Genomic DNA, 16,101 nt, shown 5'->3' with positions numbered 1-16,101 from the left:
TCGAAAGACCACTCCAATGGTCTAGGCAGCGTCAAAAAGGAGGATGGCAGTTTTACTGTTGATTCTTCTAAAACATTAGAAGTAATGATGAGAGCTCATTTCCCAGGATCGATCCCATAATCGGTTAAAGAGCAGGTTCTAGATAAGGTAGGACATATATGGTCTACAAATGCCTATCAGAAAGCTTGTGAAATCTTCACTCCATCGAAGGTCGAATGGGCACTGAGTTCTTTTCAGCCCTTCAAATCTTCCGGGAAAGATGAAATTTTCCCAGCTCTACAACAAGGGAAGGAGGCGCTTTGTCCGCTCCTTACTGAAATTTTTAAGGCCAGCGTTACACTGTCTTACATTCCTAAGGCGTGGCGAAAGGTTCGAGTTGTTTTTATTCCTAAAGCTGGCAAAAGGGATAAAACAACTCCCAAAGCCTTTAGACCCATAAGCCTTTCGTCTGTTTTGCTAAGGACAATGGAAAAAATAGTTGATGATTTCATCAAGTCAACAAGCTTAATAGAAATGCCTCTTTGCAAATATCAATTTGCGTATCAAACGGGTAAATCTACTATTACAGCACTTCAGACGCTAGTGAGTAAGATCGAGAAATCACTTGAAGCCAAAGAAATAGCCGTGGTTGCATTTCTCGACATCGAAGGAGCATTCGATAATGCATCCTACAGCTCCATGAGATCAGCAATGGAAACAAGGGGCTTGGATAAAAGCATTATTGAATGGGTAATGGCTATGCTCAGAGATCGGGAGATATCCGCTGATCTGGGAGGTGTGCAACTATCTATAAGATCTAAGAAGGGATGTCCTCAGGGAGGAGTATTATCGCCCTTACTTTGGTCGTTAGTAGTAGACGAACTCCTTAAAAATCTAAAGGATCAAGGTTTTGAGGTTATTGGATACGCAGATGACGTGGCCATTGTGATTCGTGGAAAATATGATGACACAATCTCCAATTGGTTGCAATCTGCGTTAAACAGTACTCTCAAATGGTGCAGAAGTGAGGGCTTAAATGTAAACCCTTCGAAAACAGTTATTGTTCCTTTTACAAGGAGGAAAAAGGTGAACCTCAAACAGCCTTTTTTGGATGGAATTCGAATTCAGTTCTCGGAAGAAGTAAAACACCTTGGTGTAACTCTGGACAAGAAATTGAACTGGAATTCTCATCTAAATAAGATCATAACTAAGGGTACAAATGCCCTGTGGGTCTGCAATAAAGCCTTGGGGAAAACCTGGGGCCTACGCCCAAACATGGTACATTGGATTTATTCAGCAATAGTGCGACCTAAAATTACTTACGCTTCACTGGTGTGGTGGCCTAAAACAAATGAGGTAACCACTCAAAAGAAGTTAGCTAAGTTACAAAGGCTTGCGTGTATATCTATGACTGGGGCAATGAAAAGCACACCATCAGTTGCTTTGGATGCCCTTCTCAATATACTACCTTTGCATCAATTTGTTAAACTGCAAGCTGCAAAAAATGCCTTGCAATTTATCCGTTACAATAAAATACTAGATGGTGATCTGATGAGACACTTGAAGATCATCAAGGAATTCAACTTGAACTCAGATATAAAAACAGTAGAAGACTGGATGATAACTTTAGCTTAGCTTAGACTGACTACACATATCAATGGTTGCTATTCCGTGATTGATCGAAGTCAGTGAAAATGCACAAAGAATCAACTAGAAGTTCAGCTGGGATTGATAAGCGTTTATCATGGTCTATAAACAATGATTTGTGAGATATATACATGCTTATACGTAAACATAATTGTTCATATAATTTCTATGTAGAGGAAAATTATGCCGACACTTGAGGTGACGAACCATTCAAAGTTTGTTGAACAAATACCTAAATGTAACATTCCTACAGCTGTCAGAACGAAAGCATGTGTTATTATATTTTACTCATTTGAAAAGAAACAAAAGACTCAATTGGTTGGGACATCATAGAACACTCTTATTCTTATGCCGACACTTACAGTGGCGAACCATCCAAAGTTTGTTGAATAAAGTGAACCTTTCGCAAGTCTACACTTGTAGTGTCGAACCAAAAATAAAGGTATATAAGGGGTGTTCTGAAAAAAAAAATGTTAAACATAAATAAATCATGAATCAGAGTTTGTGTCGACACTTACAGTGACGAACCATCCATAGTTTGTTGAAACATAATATTTACATCCCACCATTGTAACGATTAAATGTGCAGTCATACATATTTTACAGATTAGAAATAGTAGCATGAAACGAGCTCACCAATTGATCCGTTATCCTTGACTGAGCAGCCACAATCCACTTTCAGCTTCACTCGTTTGCTCGGCTAGCACTCAGAAAAAAAAAATAGGCGCGCGACCCGAAAAAAAAAAAACGGACGACAGCTCGGGCTTTTTTGACGCACTGCCCAGGAGCAAGCGTCAAGGTCGTCGAAAGATCAAAAAGAACGAACCGATCGCGGCACTTTTTAACTTACTCCAACCGAACTCCCCGATCACGCCACTTTTTCACTTACTAGACCGACGCGCGACATGTTTGATTCTGACCTCGTCGCACGCTTTGGCAAAAGCAAGCGTCGAGGTCGAAAGATTAAACAGAACTCACAGTAGAAGACTGGATGATAACGAAGACAAACTATGATGTGCCCTTCAAAGTGGTTAAACCAAACCGCAATACGTGGGAATCTGGTGGGCCAAGTTTACGTCCAGGGTCTGTTGTATTTTACACCGATGGGTCAAAGATGGGCGAAAATACCGGGGCTGGAGTTTTTGGTCCCGGTATTAGCAAGTCTATAGCAATGGGATGCAGCCCCACTGTATTTCAGGCTGAAATTCAAGCAATTTTAGAATGCACAAATGTTTGTCTCAAAAGGAATTACCGGTTTGCTAAGATCTGTATTTTCTCGGACAGTCAAGCAGCATTAAATGCGCTAAAGGCATTTACATGTCAATCGAAGTTAGTGTGGGAATGTATTCTATCTTTGAAGCAATTGGCCAGTAGGAACGAAGTAACGTTGTACTGGGTTCCCGGCCATTGTGGTATTGAAGGCAATGAAATCGCCGACAATCTAGCAAGACAGGGTGCAGCTTCGAGCTTCGTCGGCCCTGAACCTTTTCGTGGAGTTCCTGAGAGTACTCTTAGGATGAAACTAGGAACTTGGGAAATGTCCATGGTAGAAAATAATTTGAATGCCACGGATACAGCCAAGCAAGCGAAAAGATTTATTAGACCCAGTCTGTCAAAAGCCCGGGCCATATCAAATCTTAATAAATATAATATCAGGGTAATAACCGGTCTGATGACTGGTCACTGCCCGAGCAGGTATTACCTTTACAAGATTGGAAAAATCCAATTCTCAGAATGTCGATTTTGTTTGAACGAAAACGAAACCGCTGAACACTTGCTTTGCAGCTGTGGAGCATTGTTCAATCAAAGATTGTCAATATATGGAAAAGGGTTATTGGAGCCCTCCGAAGTTTGGCAATGCAATCCAAACAGGGTAATAAACTTTATAAAACGAGTTGAGCCTAGTTGGGATAACGTGCTCCATCAACCATTGTCCACCACATCTCAATTGTGAGAGGATATTTGATGAGCACAAAATTAAATGGGTCATACCACAATATTCCTAATTATTGGACGCAGTGGGTAAAAGGCTCTACAGACAAGGAAAAAAAAAAGTCATCATTGCTGCCAAAACGAATGACGGGCTACTTAGCCTTAAGTATCACTGTTTATTCTAGTTTTGTCAAATCTGTCAAAGTGAATTAGTTTAAAAAAATATATATTTTTTTATCAAATATTAAATAGCTTATGATGTTGATTTAACCAATGATATTGAAGCTTTCTCAGTCTTGTGTAAATGTCCAGAATGAAAACAGTCACTTTTAATTATTTGTCTAGTACTACATAAATTTGAAAAATTGTCTGGGCTTTCTAGGACATAGAGATTTTGGGGTCTATTTTGTAATTCGAGCTAATTCACGTGACTCGTCTGTAGTCATTGTCGATCAAAGTAAGCATGCATATTTCAGATGTCATCCGTCGACTCCCATAGAAATCCGTTCACGTAGAGCAGTGCTTCCCAAACTTTTTCAACTTTCGCCCCCTTGAGGCCAACATTTATCTGGAATCGCCCCCCTGATATGTGATTTCAATATTTTATGTAATGGAGTGCTGTATGTCAAAAAATGTATTTGACTCACATATCGATATCCACAGAATCACGATACAATATTTATTATGTACTTTTAAAAATATTTTCATAAATATCGATATCCCAAAATTATTAGGAATGATTTGGTAGATTGCAATTCATAATACCAATTTTAACAATATTTTACGTGCATTACGGGCTACTGAATCAGTTTTTGATGCAAGTTCAGCACAGTTTTATTTCAATGAAATATATGCATAAGCGCCAACTTGTGACGTAGCTGGGGAATGATTCGTTAATGGTGATTACATACTGATTTAACTTTTATTTATAAAATTACTGCAATAATTTTCAGAAATTGTTAATAATGAATGTTTGACGTTTCTTGGAACAATTTTTCTTTCATTCAACCTAAAAACACTGAACAAATATATGAAAATCCAGAATGTTTTTCAACTTATATTTCAATGCAATACATAAAATGTGTATTTTTTTTTTCAACAATTCGTCAACACCAAGAAAATGTTGCTTCTAAAATGATTTGTTCCATGAGAAATGATAAGAAAGAGTGCAACCGAATCTTCTTTTTTCTGTAAAAAGCTGGATGCCTATAAAAGAAATATTAGCTTCCCAACCTCACAGTTCCCATATAAAAAAATCCTTATATAAAATATTGGGTTTTTGCAAAAAAATAAAAAAAAATCTCAGATACATTTTTTACATCCAAAATTTGTTGTGTGGCTAATCATCCGACCTTGTGAAAATTTCAGATATCGACCATTATTAAAACTTACATGATATTAAAAAACCTGAATGCATGTGTTTGACAATTATTAAGTGTAGTCTATCATAATATTAAAATGACCCTGATTGGAGATATACCGATCCAAGGTAAAATATTCTTGGAATTAGTTAGGTTTGGAATTGATTAACCTTCTGATGTGTGTCCTAAAAAAATTATGAGTTATTATTTTCAAATGCTCCCGTGTTAGCCTTTTCGCCCCCTTTCTGAATTTTTCGCCCCCCAAATTCTATTTTACAAATTTTCGCCCCCTTGAGCCTGAAAATCGCCCCCGGGGGGCGAATTCGCCCACTTTGGGAATCACTGACGTAGAGTGACAACTGTCGATAAACTCGAGTGATAGAGCCAAGTCGAGCAAAATTTTTGGTCGACAGTGACTCCAGTCGAGTCGTTTTTGATCGACTCGACTTATAAAATAAGGCCCTTTGACAACGTTTGTCCTATTTGTTTTGAATGGAGACGTCCCTCCTTTCAAGGAGTACCTTGATGGTATTTCCATTCAGATGCATGGTCGTAGCCAGAGTGAAGCAGGAGAGCCCTGCCCGACGGAAAAGAAAAATCAAGTTATGGGTAATATATTGCCTAAATTTAAAAAAAAATGTTTACAGCTCTCATATGTATATATCATTGAGTCATCCAGGCATTTTTTGTGATTTCTTCAGACATTCTCAAGTATATAATCTTAGAAATTCTGACAAAAATCCCCGAAAAAGAAAAATTGAAAATCTCTAGATTTTTTGAGAGTTTTTCCAGAATAAAATATTTTTAGAATTCAATCTAACGTTGCTCAAGTGGTTATTTGATTTTAAATAGGAATTACACCTCTAAAACGTATCGTTAAAATGTCATAATGACATGTAGCGTCAGCGTTAGCGTAGTTACGGTATACTTCGTAGATTGGATACTAGCAACATTAATGTTTCGTTTGATAATTTCATCCAGACCGCTTTCAGAGACAAGGCTGGGAATAAAACCTTGAGCCAATCTTGGACAATATTACCAAGCGCATGAATATTGCTATTCCTGGCCACGCCCATCTTTACCGTAACTTGGGATAGGGGAAGGAAATGTTGATGTAAATACGATGTGAAATGGCAAAAAGCTTTCTTTTTTTTTTTTTATTAAGGCACTCTGTGCTCGTGGCCACTACTGTGCCGGAATCAGTTTTATCTGTATCTTCCTTACCGATACAGTTCTATTTTTAACTAATCTATATTTACATCTGCTTTCACTCTCTTCTGCTCTTTGGCTCTCACACCGAGCAGGTAGGAGAGTGCTCTGCTGTTGGTCCAATCGATTTCCATAAGCCATAGTCCATTGCTCTTGCGGTGGATCGTTTTGCCGTGTTTCTGAGTCGTTTGAGGCTAGCTGCCTGCGAAGTGGGTCAATTTGTCTCAGTCACCATCTGATACTGACGGAGGATGGATGTGCTCCCCTATGCACGGTCCTCCGTGCGGCGTCTTCTGGTGGCTAAACGGGTTATTTTTTGGAGGGGCTGGGAATTGAATCCATGACCTTCCGCTTATGAAGCGAAAGCGTAACCTCAAGGCTACGGACCCCCCTAAAAAAAAGCTTTTTTACGCTTCTAATTATCTTTTCGAGCTACGAACTCCAGCTTACGCTCGCCCAGTTAGGGGCGTAAAAAGAGGTTTGTTTGTACTTGGAGATAGCCCTTGAATCTTGAATCTTGAATTAATCTTCAAATGTATCCTAATTATTTCTGGGAAATTTCCTGAAGATATTCTTGTAAAAACTTGTGGACATTAGGGTGCGGCTTATTTTTCAAAAGTTCTCAAAACCAAAAATTCATGTGCTCTACTGAATTCAAATCACATTAAAAGAGAAACCTTAAAATCTGAGCCAAAAATATTAACATTTAGAGGTGGCGCAAACGTCTTAAAGGTGAATTTTCAGGTTATAAAAAATTACCTTCAGTGAAGTACATATAACTTTGTTATTTTTTAACCGATTTTAACACTTTTAGCATCAATACCTTCAAAATTAAATTTATAAAAACTTTGTTGAACACCGAATTTGTCTAAAATCAAACCAAGTTTTAGTTAAAAGTAATTTACTTCAAATTTTTCCTCATTTTGCTAAAAATTTCAACTTTGTTTGACCATAACTTCATGATTACTCAACCGATTCCAAATCTTTTTACATGCTTTTGAAACTAATTCAATTGTTTTCAAGCCTCTTATACATCACATTTCACAAAAAATGTCTTTCACCGAGTTATTCAGCAAAAACTGCATAAAACATTAGTTTTTAATGAAAAATGTCAGTTTTTTTTTTTCAAATTTTTGCCAGTTGAACATTATCTCCAAAGCTGAAACTGGTTTTTCTCATTTGTTAAACCTTTGGGAAGGACTTTGCAACAATTTTTTAATAATTTTGAAACAAAAATATGATTGCATATGTTAAAAAATATGTGCACTATTCAAGTCGTAATTAAGGCAAGATGCTTTATAAATTTAAAATTAATAGAAAAAATGCAATTTCTGGCGAAAAAAGTAAATAATCCAAGGAAATTTGATTTTTTTTATTATAAAATCACGTTTTTGGGTAGTTTTTGTTGAATAACTAAGTCAAAACCATTTTTTTTTTAGAAAAATGTGTTGTATGGACAGTTTGAAAACAACTAAATATGCTTCAAAAACATGTAAAAGATTCAGAATCGATTGAGTATTTATGAAGTTATGGTCGAACAAAAATTATTTTTTCATTAAAATGAGGAAAAATTTGGATAAAAGTATTTTTAACTCAGTCAAGTTTTGATTTTAGACAAATTGATGTTCAACAAAATTTCCATAAATTTGATTTGAAAGACAATGCTAAAAGTTTCAAAATTGGTTGAAAAATAACAAAGTTATGTTTACTTCACTGAAGGTCATTTTTTTTTACTTGAAAATTCACCTTCAAGACGCTTGCGCCACCTCTAAATGTTAATATTTTTGGCTCAGATTTTGAGGTTTCTCTTTTGATGTGATTTGAATTCAGTAGAGCACACGAATTTTTGGTTTTGAGAACTTTTGAAAAATAAGCCGCACCCTATTGCACAGCCAATATTGAAAAGCATCCTGGAAATACCGAAATTTCTCCCAGTAATTTCTTGTCAGCATTAATATTTGCAGCGTATCCGTGATATGGTACAAATATTAAAATGGCCATGCCCACTGTCTAGACTTGGGTTTGAAGATAATTCAAATGCAATACGGCTATCAAATTGTCCATGTATGAATAACGTGATAAACGCAAATATTTGAATAATAATTGCAGAAACGGGGACAACCGTACCAATCGTTTCATTTCAGGGCGATAGATAAAATCGTTGAAAGTGGCGTTGCTACGAATGATAATGCACACCCCATGTGTTGGTTCTCCTTTTCATGGGTTGAGATATAGGTATTTCTCTCTTGTGCCCTGGCTCAAAAGCATTGGTTTAAGCGCCTTTTCTCACTCTCTTGAAATGTCTTCATGTCAGACCCTCCCATAACGCAATAGTTTTAAATAAATAACGGAAAATTAATCCATTCCAGCTCTTGATAAAGCCTAATTTCTTGGCCTATCTTGATGCATGGAACATTTTTGCAAGGAATCGATCAATGCGCTTTTTTCTGATCGCAGTACGCAGTTGAAAAGAAATGTCAGTTCAAATGCGAGTCGCTGTAGAAAATTTCTGTAAGGAATCGGCGAGAAATTTCTTTAGCGATTCCTTTTCAGTAGCAAATCAGGCTTGAAAAAAAAACACCTTAAAACAGTATATCGGAACAAACTCACCAAATTATCTAAGTCGGTTTTGATATTCAAAGGGGTGACTTCCAGTTTTTTTCACCAGTGGCACCATTTAAATAGCAATTAGGAATAGAAATATATCATAACTTTTCTTTGCTTCTTTTAGAATTATTATATGGCTCATGTTCACTAGAACACAATTATGATTTTAATTCTTTCCGGGCAGCGCTACACAGTTTTTTCACATATTAAAATATGTACTTATTTGGAATTTCACTTTAACCAGACGATACGATAATTCGCCATGCAATTTGTTTTTTTTTTCCGAAACACTAATCGATCAGTTTGGCGCAACGTTAGTTATAATTGTAAAAATAATTTGTTCTTGCATCAGCCGATTTGCACACTCGTCAACCGAAGAATTGAAAGTATACGCGGAGAGAAGAAAAATCGTGACAGTTGGTTTGAAACACATCTGTTGGCGCGCGCGGCTTGCTGCGATTTCTCTTATTGCATAGACTCTTCTGTAAAGTTAGGTATGCTGTTCCGCTCAAGAAAAACAAAAATTTCTGCCCAAGAAATGGTCAAGAAATTTTCTACAGTGAGCTCCATTTGAATTGACATTTCTTTTTAACTGCGTACTGTGATCAAAGAAAAATGCTTTTCCTGAGCATTTCCTGCAAGGAATTTTCCACGCATCGAGATAGGCGATTACTTTTCTGTTGAAGTGCATACATCGCTTAAGGCTAAAAGCATGAAGAAACATGTACTCAGTTTGTTCTTATAACCTTAATGTTGATTTTTATTTATAAGTTATTACAAAAAGACTCTCGAAAGCCATTAACCACAATTTGTGAAGAGAATGGAAAAAATGTTACGGTTTTGGAGCTGAATACGAAATTAATTACATTTGAACTCTGCAGCAAAGAAGCAAAAGTTTTTATCAAGCTTCTCTTCCATATTTTTCTAAGATACCATGCTTTTTTGCTGGACATTTTCGTTTAGCCTTGTTATAGTCATGTTTTTTTCTAGTTTTAATTATACTGATGGCACGCATTTGACATACTGCTTGGTCATTGTTTTGCACTCGAATTAAAAGTATAGTAATATAAAAATCTGAATCTAACTAGGTGTTTTCTCAATTTGTTCTACATGTTTCCTGAATCTGGATCATCTTTCTGAAATAAAATTCTCCGGAAAGTTGTCCATGAAGCACCTATTTTATGCAACTACTGATTCAATTGTCGTTTTAAGTTCTGCAAACGCTCAGAAAAAACGCATTTCCACTGTCTAGCAACTTAAATTTTATCACCGGAAACGGTCAAACTGCAACTTTCATAGAAAACTACTTAACAACGGCAACGGAATTGAATTGTCCCCAAAGCGCGACTTGGGCGAAGCTTCATAACCCGCCATCCCCCTCTGTCGTAGCGTAAAAAAGATTGGAAACGAAAAGCGACGATGGCTACTGCGATGACGATGATGACCACCGTCGACACCAAATTCGTCTGGCACCAACCAACCACAGTAGCCTGAGAAACTCTATCGCTACAATGCCCATGTTTACATAATCGACGTAAGCGCCAAAATGACCAAAATGTTTTTTTCATTGCTTTGCAATCTTTGTCTTCTGAGTTGAAATGAAAAGAAACATATGTTTATTCTAGAATTTGTTTTGATAGTTTTGACAACCAGTGTTTACGTCAATTTATGCGTAAACTAACAACAAGTTTGTTGTTAGTTTGTCGCCTTTTTATGACAAATCTACGGAATGAATAGAAACATCTCGCTTCATCTACTTTTGTACTACAAGCTCTATTAAATGCAAAGATTATATGACTAAAATTGCAACAAATAAAAGGATGTCGAAAACACAAAAACGTGTTTCCCTAACAATGATAGTGGTGCTGGTGGTTACGTCTACCATGCAAACATGGTCAGTAAAGTCACTTCCAACATCCGCTCCTGATGCGACTTTGAATGAGCGCCGAGATATGATCTGGGGCGGACCACCCTAAAGCTAGCTGCGCCAGGGTCCAAGTGTTCTTCTGCAATTTCCGAGCTGTTTCTCTGAACGACCAGATTTAGGAACCCCATGGTGGAATGAACGGAGGGCGGGCGAATTCCTTCGAGAATCATAAAAGGATATAGAAAAATTCTTATGAGAAGAGTGCCCGAGCGAACGGAAAAAGGCGTCAACCCAAATGGGAATGTCGTCGTCTTCGTTGGTCTTGAATGGTGGTGCTGAAGCAATCTCATTTTCAGGATTTTTCTCTTATCCATCTACTTATTTTTTATGCCCGAGAATGGCGTGGCGCAAAACCCGGTTCTGGGTGTGTTGAAAGTGTGCAAAATGGTCCGGAGAAAAACCCGCAAAAGATTCAACTTCTTTCGCACGGAGGGTCAACCACTCTGCTGGTTGTCGTCAGCAAAGATGCCAGGTGATTTTTTTTTTTCACTCAGTGATCTAATAGAGTCCAAATCTTGAAAAAATAGAGAAAAACTAGAGAATAGAGAATTTTTTTTTGAATAATGAAAACATTCCGTCCGATCTGGCATCCCTGGTCGTAACCGTCATCGCCTTGTCGTTCGTTGATCTGATCCGGTCCGGTTCTCCGGAACAGAAGTTGCACGAAATAATGAAGAAAATTAAAAAAAAATACATAATCCTCTTCACCCACGCGCTATAGGGTGTACTGCAGTCTCAAGCAAAGATAGCAGTCCTGCCGCGGCGCGACGGGGAGCTTTGCAGGAAATCCAGTTTCAGAGCTTTGCACCACGGTCCGGTCGCAATTTAAACGAGGTGGACAGGTTCACTGCAGCTGTGTTTAAGTGCACTTCTGTGTGTCTGCTGGATTTAAATAAACGGAGAAAATAGCCAGGAAGTTTCAAGAAAGGACGAAAATAACCATCGATTTTGGATTTAGAAATTTAAAACGATCCAAGTAGTTCAAACAGTGCACAGAATCACGTTCAGCCTACTTTGATTGCACAAATAAAGTGGTCGCGACCAAACCGCATCGCAGCAACCCACTTGATCTACCGCCGATTTCGAACTCATCCGGACGTGATAAGTCATTCATTTTCGCTCAACTAGAGGTGCTGACTGCAGTCGTCGTGTCAGCTTTCGCGCCATTTCCGCCGACCACGTTTAACATCTTTTACCGCGGGCTGATCCATCGTCTTCAAAACGTCGCTAGCAGCAGTTGAAGATTGTTGTTTTCTTCCCGTTTCAACCGAAGGAAGAAAATCTCGAGAAAACTTATGAGAAACGGTATTAGTTTCATTATGCAGCTTGACTTGGAGCAACGAGGCAAAACTACCGCAGTTCTTTGGAGTTTTTCCTCCCGAGCACAAGATAGAGAAAATCCTATTATACTGGGCTGCGATTATGACGGCAGTATACAAAACTTTCTCAGACACTAGCGAATAGTAAAACAGTGACTACGACTGGGGAATGCGAGTAACTTTTTTTTTTTCTAGACAAGATAACATTAATTAAAATGTCATAATAAGTTGCAGTTCCAGCTTGCTACGATGGGACAAAATGTTTCAAATGTTGAAGAATTATGAGTACTTCGCCTGCTTGGTTTAAAATCTAGTGAGCGAATTTTCACTTACAGCGTCGACATATGGGCCCAGCATAGAAAGCAAGCCATGGAATATCAATTGTCTGTTTCTAAATGATAAACAATTTACCGTCGGATTTCTTCGATAAAGATTATCATCCGCGTCCTTCCTAAGCAAAGAGGGTAAAACGAATCCTCCTTCATCAATCTTGTTTAATCCGAGCTTGAGGAGAATTCTTTTTCAACGTTTTCAACATTCATCATTCGGTTCCGCCCTGCACCCTGGTTCGCAGTAAGCCATGATTTCATTTTAGCTCTCAAACACCCAGAGAAAATCGCTTCCTAATATTCCGATATGGGAAACAAGAAGGTGGGCGCGAGAATCGGACACGAAACGTGATAAATTATAATTTAAATTGGCGGCTCCTCTTTTTAATTGAACTTTTATTCGCTGTTTAATTTCGGATGAAATTCGCGGCCCTTCCTCCCTCCAGGACATCTTTTTGCACACTTTTTTTAGAACATTCAAGAAGTAAATTGAGTCATTCCATTGCACGATGGTCACGTCGACCAGACAATACACAATACACATTTTCCTCACTTTTTTTTTTCTTTCCGGACACGACACTTAGTGGTCGGGCAATTGAAAATGATTAATGATTTCGCACCCTCCGTCCGTTTGGTGGCAGCACTAAAATGCTCTGCTTTCGTTGAACCCCTCGGTGAGCGATGATTACACTTGCGGCGAGAGGTGGCTAATTTTGTTTTTAATTTCTTTTGGCGTTCCTTCAAAGGTTCCCGGAGAAAGCGATACGGAACATGACTCTTCCGGTTGTTTCCGAGTGTTTGGCAGCAGGAGTGCCAAGAGGGAAATTGCCAATTCATTACCGGACGGAGGTCATTGTTGGGCGGTTGTTACGCAAATGAATGAATAAATTGTTAGGATTTTGTTTCGTAATGGAGAAATATTACTGTTTAAGGAAACTTCTGAGTAACTGGCACCTTGAGCATCAGAAGTTTTACTGTTTTTCATTTATGGGGACCATTTTAAAAACAAGTCGAGCTCGAGCTGATTAGTAGGTATGGATATTTGCAGTGCTGAGCAGGATTAATCAAAGTACAAGCATTGCAGAACTCGTTCTTATTTGATTTCGTAGTACGATCAAAGCAAGGGAAGAGAAACATCCCATCTGTAGGGGTCTAAGATCGGCAATGTATCGTAAGTTGTAACAAGTTTGATAAATAAGAGTAGCGACCGAGAGCCTCAAAGAGAGAGTTATGATAAAATCCATTTTTCTCGCTTGTTTACCATTGGGGGTAGGTGTTTCACTGTATTTACATGTTAAACGATCCCCGGATATCCAATAGCAATAGTGCCCCCCAGGATTGGAGTTTGTTTAGATGGGTTTTATCATGCACTGCTATACCCCCGATCTAATCAGAGTTGTAGCAGTATGCAATAAACAGGCTTTTACAATGTGCTGAATATCTCAGAATTCAATCCCTGGATATTTCAGAAGACAATGTTCATGTTCCGTAACCGGTCGTTTGAGAACGTCGCGACCCATTGGAAGCCCACACAATAGAAACCTCAGCCAGCGCAGTTGCTGGCTAGTGTAGTGTGCTATTCCTATACCTAAAAAAAAAAACAATGCGCTCTCGGGCTAGGCATTGGATATATATAGAAAGCGTTGTGTTTGGATGGGCATCTAATTCTTCCGAAAGAGGTGCACTTTGCGAAAGAGGACCACGTGATTATTGAGCTGAAATCGAATTCAGGTTAACTTCTGCGTTCATGAGTCCTCTCATGGCGTAGTGGTTAACGCGCCCCAACTAGAGATCGGGGAGTCGTGAGTTCGATTCTCACTGAGAAGACGTGTAACTTTTTCGCAAATCTTCACATCAATTTGTCCATCTAATCCAATTGCAAATTATATGTAATGTTTAGCTTTTCGGTAGTTGTTAAACTTCCACTCGGCTGGTTGGCCGTAAACCACGATTCATAATTAAAACAAGTACCTGATTGGAAAGTCCACGTATCATTTCTACATAATGATGGAAGCTTATTAGAAATGATATTTTCAATATGCTACAAAAATCCAAAAGTTTCAACAAAAATTTTATATTGCATAACTTTGTAGAGGGTGGAAACTACTCAAACTGATGTAGATCTTGAATTCTGACCTCCAAAACAGTTTGGGCGGGCAAGAACATGGTTTCCCAACCATCCACGGACCCCTAAGAGGATCCGCGAAGCATTGAGAGTAAATGCCGTTTTTCTTGATTGATAACTAAATGTAGGATGTCTCATAGTAAACATTTGATGTATCAAAGCCTCGGCCTGATGATGGGCAATATCAAGCCCGATACCGATCGTTAAAAAAGGTAATTTGTATGTCCTTTTAACGTTTGTAAGAACCATACGGGGATTTTTTTTTATTTCCGTACAAAGTGGGTCGAAGGGTCTCAGATTTTCATGAAACTTTTTCCACAGGCAGGGCTCATCAATATATGAATAAAAAAAATGGGAAAAATTCAGGGTCGCTTATTTTCCCGGAAAACTCAGTTGGAATATTTTTGTTTTCCTCTGACAGTACTTACTTTGAAAAATCATAACTCAAGAACGAAGCATCATAGAAACAAAGTTTTTTTTTATGAAAATGAAAGCAAATTTTTCCAGGAATAAAAAAAATATTAACTGGAAAAAGTTTTCCACAAAATTTTCCACCGTTGAGAAAATTCGTAAAGAAAAGCCGGAAAAACTATTGGAGCATATGGCTAGAGATGCTAGTATTAGAAAGCAGAAATTAATAACACCAAACAATTTTTCGACTGCGCTTTGTCGCAAAAGGTGAAAGACCTATTTAAAAAAGATTGGGAATTTATCTATGCAACTGAAAACGACTATTCAGAGGCTGAAAAATTTTTTCAGGAAAGATTTTCTAATCTTGTTCCAATTCCTGGAACAAAAAATATCATTCATTTATACCAAAAGACGAACGAAGCATTTTTGCTAGTGAATTCTTAGATGCACATGAAAACCAAGAACGTACAGCATGCTTTGTTCTTAATAATACAAAGAAACGACAATCTTCTGGTGTTAGCAACCAACAACCCCCCCGCGCAGTCACAGATAACGCAATTTTCACGTACCTACTTGCAACGTAAACAATGGGGCCATCCACCGCTGCCGGCACGATTTTTCACTATGACAGATCGAAATTTTGTTTCGTTGTTGACGGATGCAAAACAACGAATGGCATGAAATGAAATAAGGGCGAATCTGATATTTTCGTCTTCGAATGGAAATAAATTTAATAAAATCATCAAGTTTAAGCACCAAATGAACTTAAGAGCGCACCAATGGACCAATTTACGAGTTCACTATTTGACGTTTGAGAGGTGCCGTGTTATTTATGTGGCCATGGTAACGAATGAATTGGGCACCGCTCAAACGTCAAATTAGTAAACTCGTGCATCGGTCCATTCGTTCGGTGAAAAGATTAAATGACCTGTTAGTGCTTTATTTTGCGGGAAAGTAATCCATGAGAAATTACTCACAATACAGCATTACTGATTTTATGGATCGCTTTTCTGCTCTCAAAAGAAATATTGTGAACCTCGCGGCCGTGTGGTTAGTGTCGTCAGGCATTTAAGCGCATTGTGTCATGGGGTGTGGGTTTGATTCCCGCTTCAGCCATTGAAACTTTTCGTCAGGAATGTTTCTCGGCTGTACCACTGGAGCATGCTTGTCCGTTTTATAGTGTTAAGTTACAGTTTGTGCAGCTAAATGGCTGAAGACGGTATCCTTGTCTTGTTATTTAAACGGGTTTCAATGA

The 16,101-nt window shown here is 38.2% G+C and overlaps 1 protein-coding gene and 1 non-coding gene across 2 annotated transcripts in view; one reads left to right on the top strand and one right to left on the bottom strand.

Annotated features, from left to right (window-relative positions):
- The window catches only part of LOC110675282, a 685,744-nt gene that overhangs the window by 309,809 nt on the left and 359,834 nt on the right, over window positions 1-16,101 (bottom strand). The gene's annotated exons all lie outside the window — the stretch shown is intronic.
- Trnas-aga lies at window positions 14,064-14,137 on the top strand. The gene has a single exon. It is a non-coding gene; the product is annotated as a tRNA-Ser (tRNA).

The sequence above is a fragment of the Aedes aegypti genome, chromosome 2 (genome assembly GCF_002204515.2).
Source record: "Aedes aegypti strain LVP_AGWG chromosome 2, AaegL5.0 Primary Assembly, whole genome shotgun sequence".
NCBI lineage: Eukaryota > Metazoa > Arthropoda > Insecta > Diptera > Culicidae > Aedes > Aedes aegypti.
The sequence above is the reverse complement of the archived record's forward strand: the minus strand, read 5'-3'. Positions and strand labels throughout refer to the sequence as shown.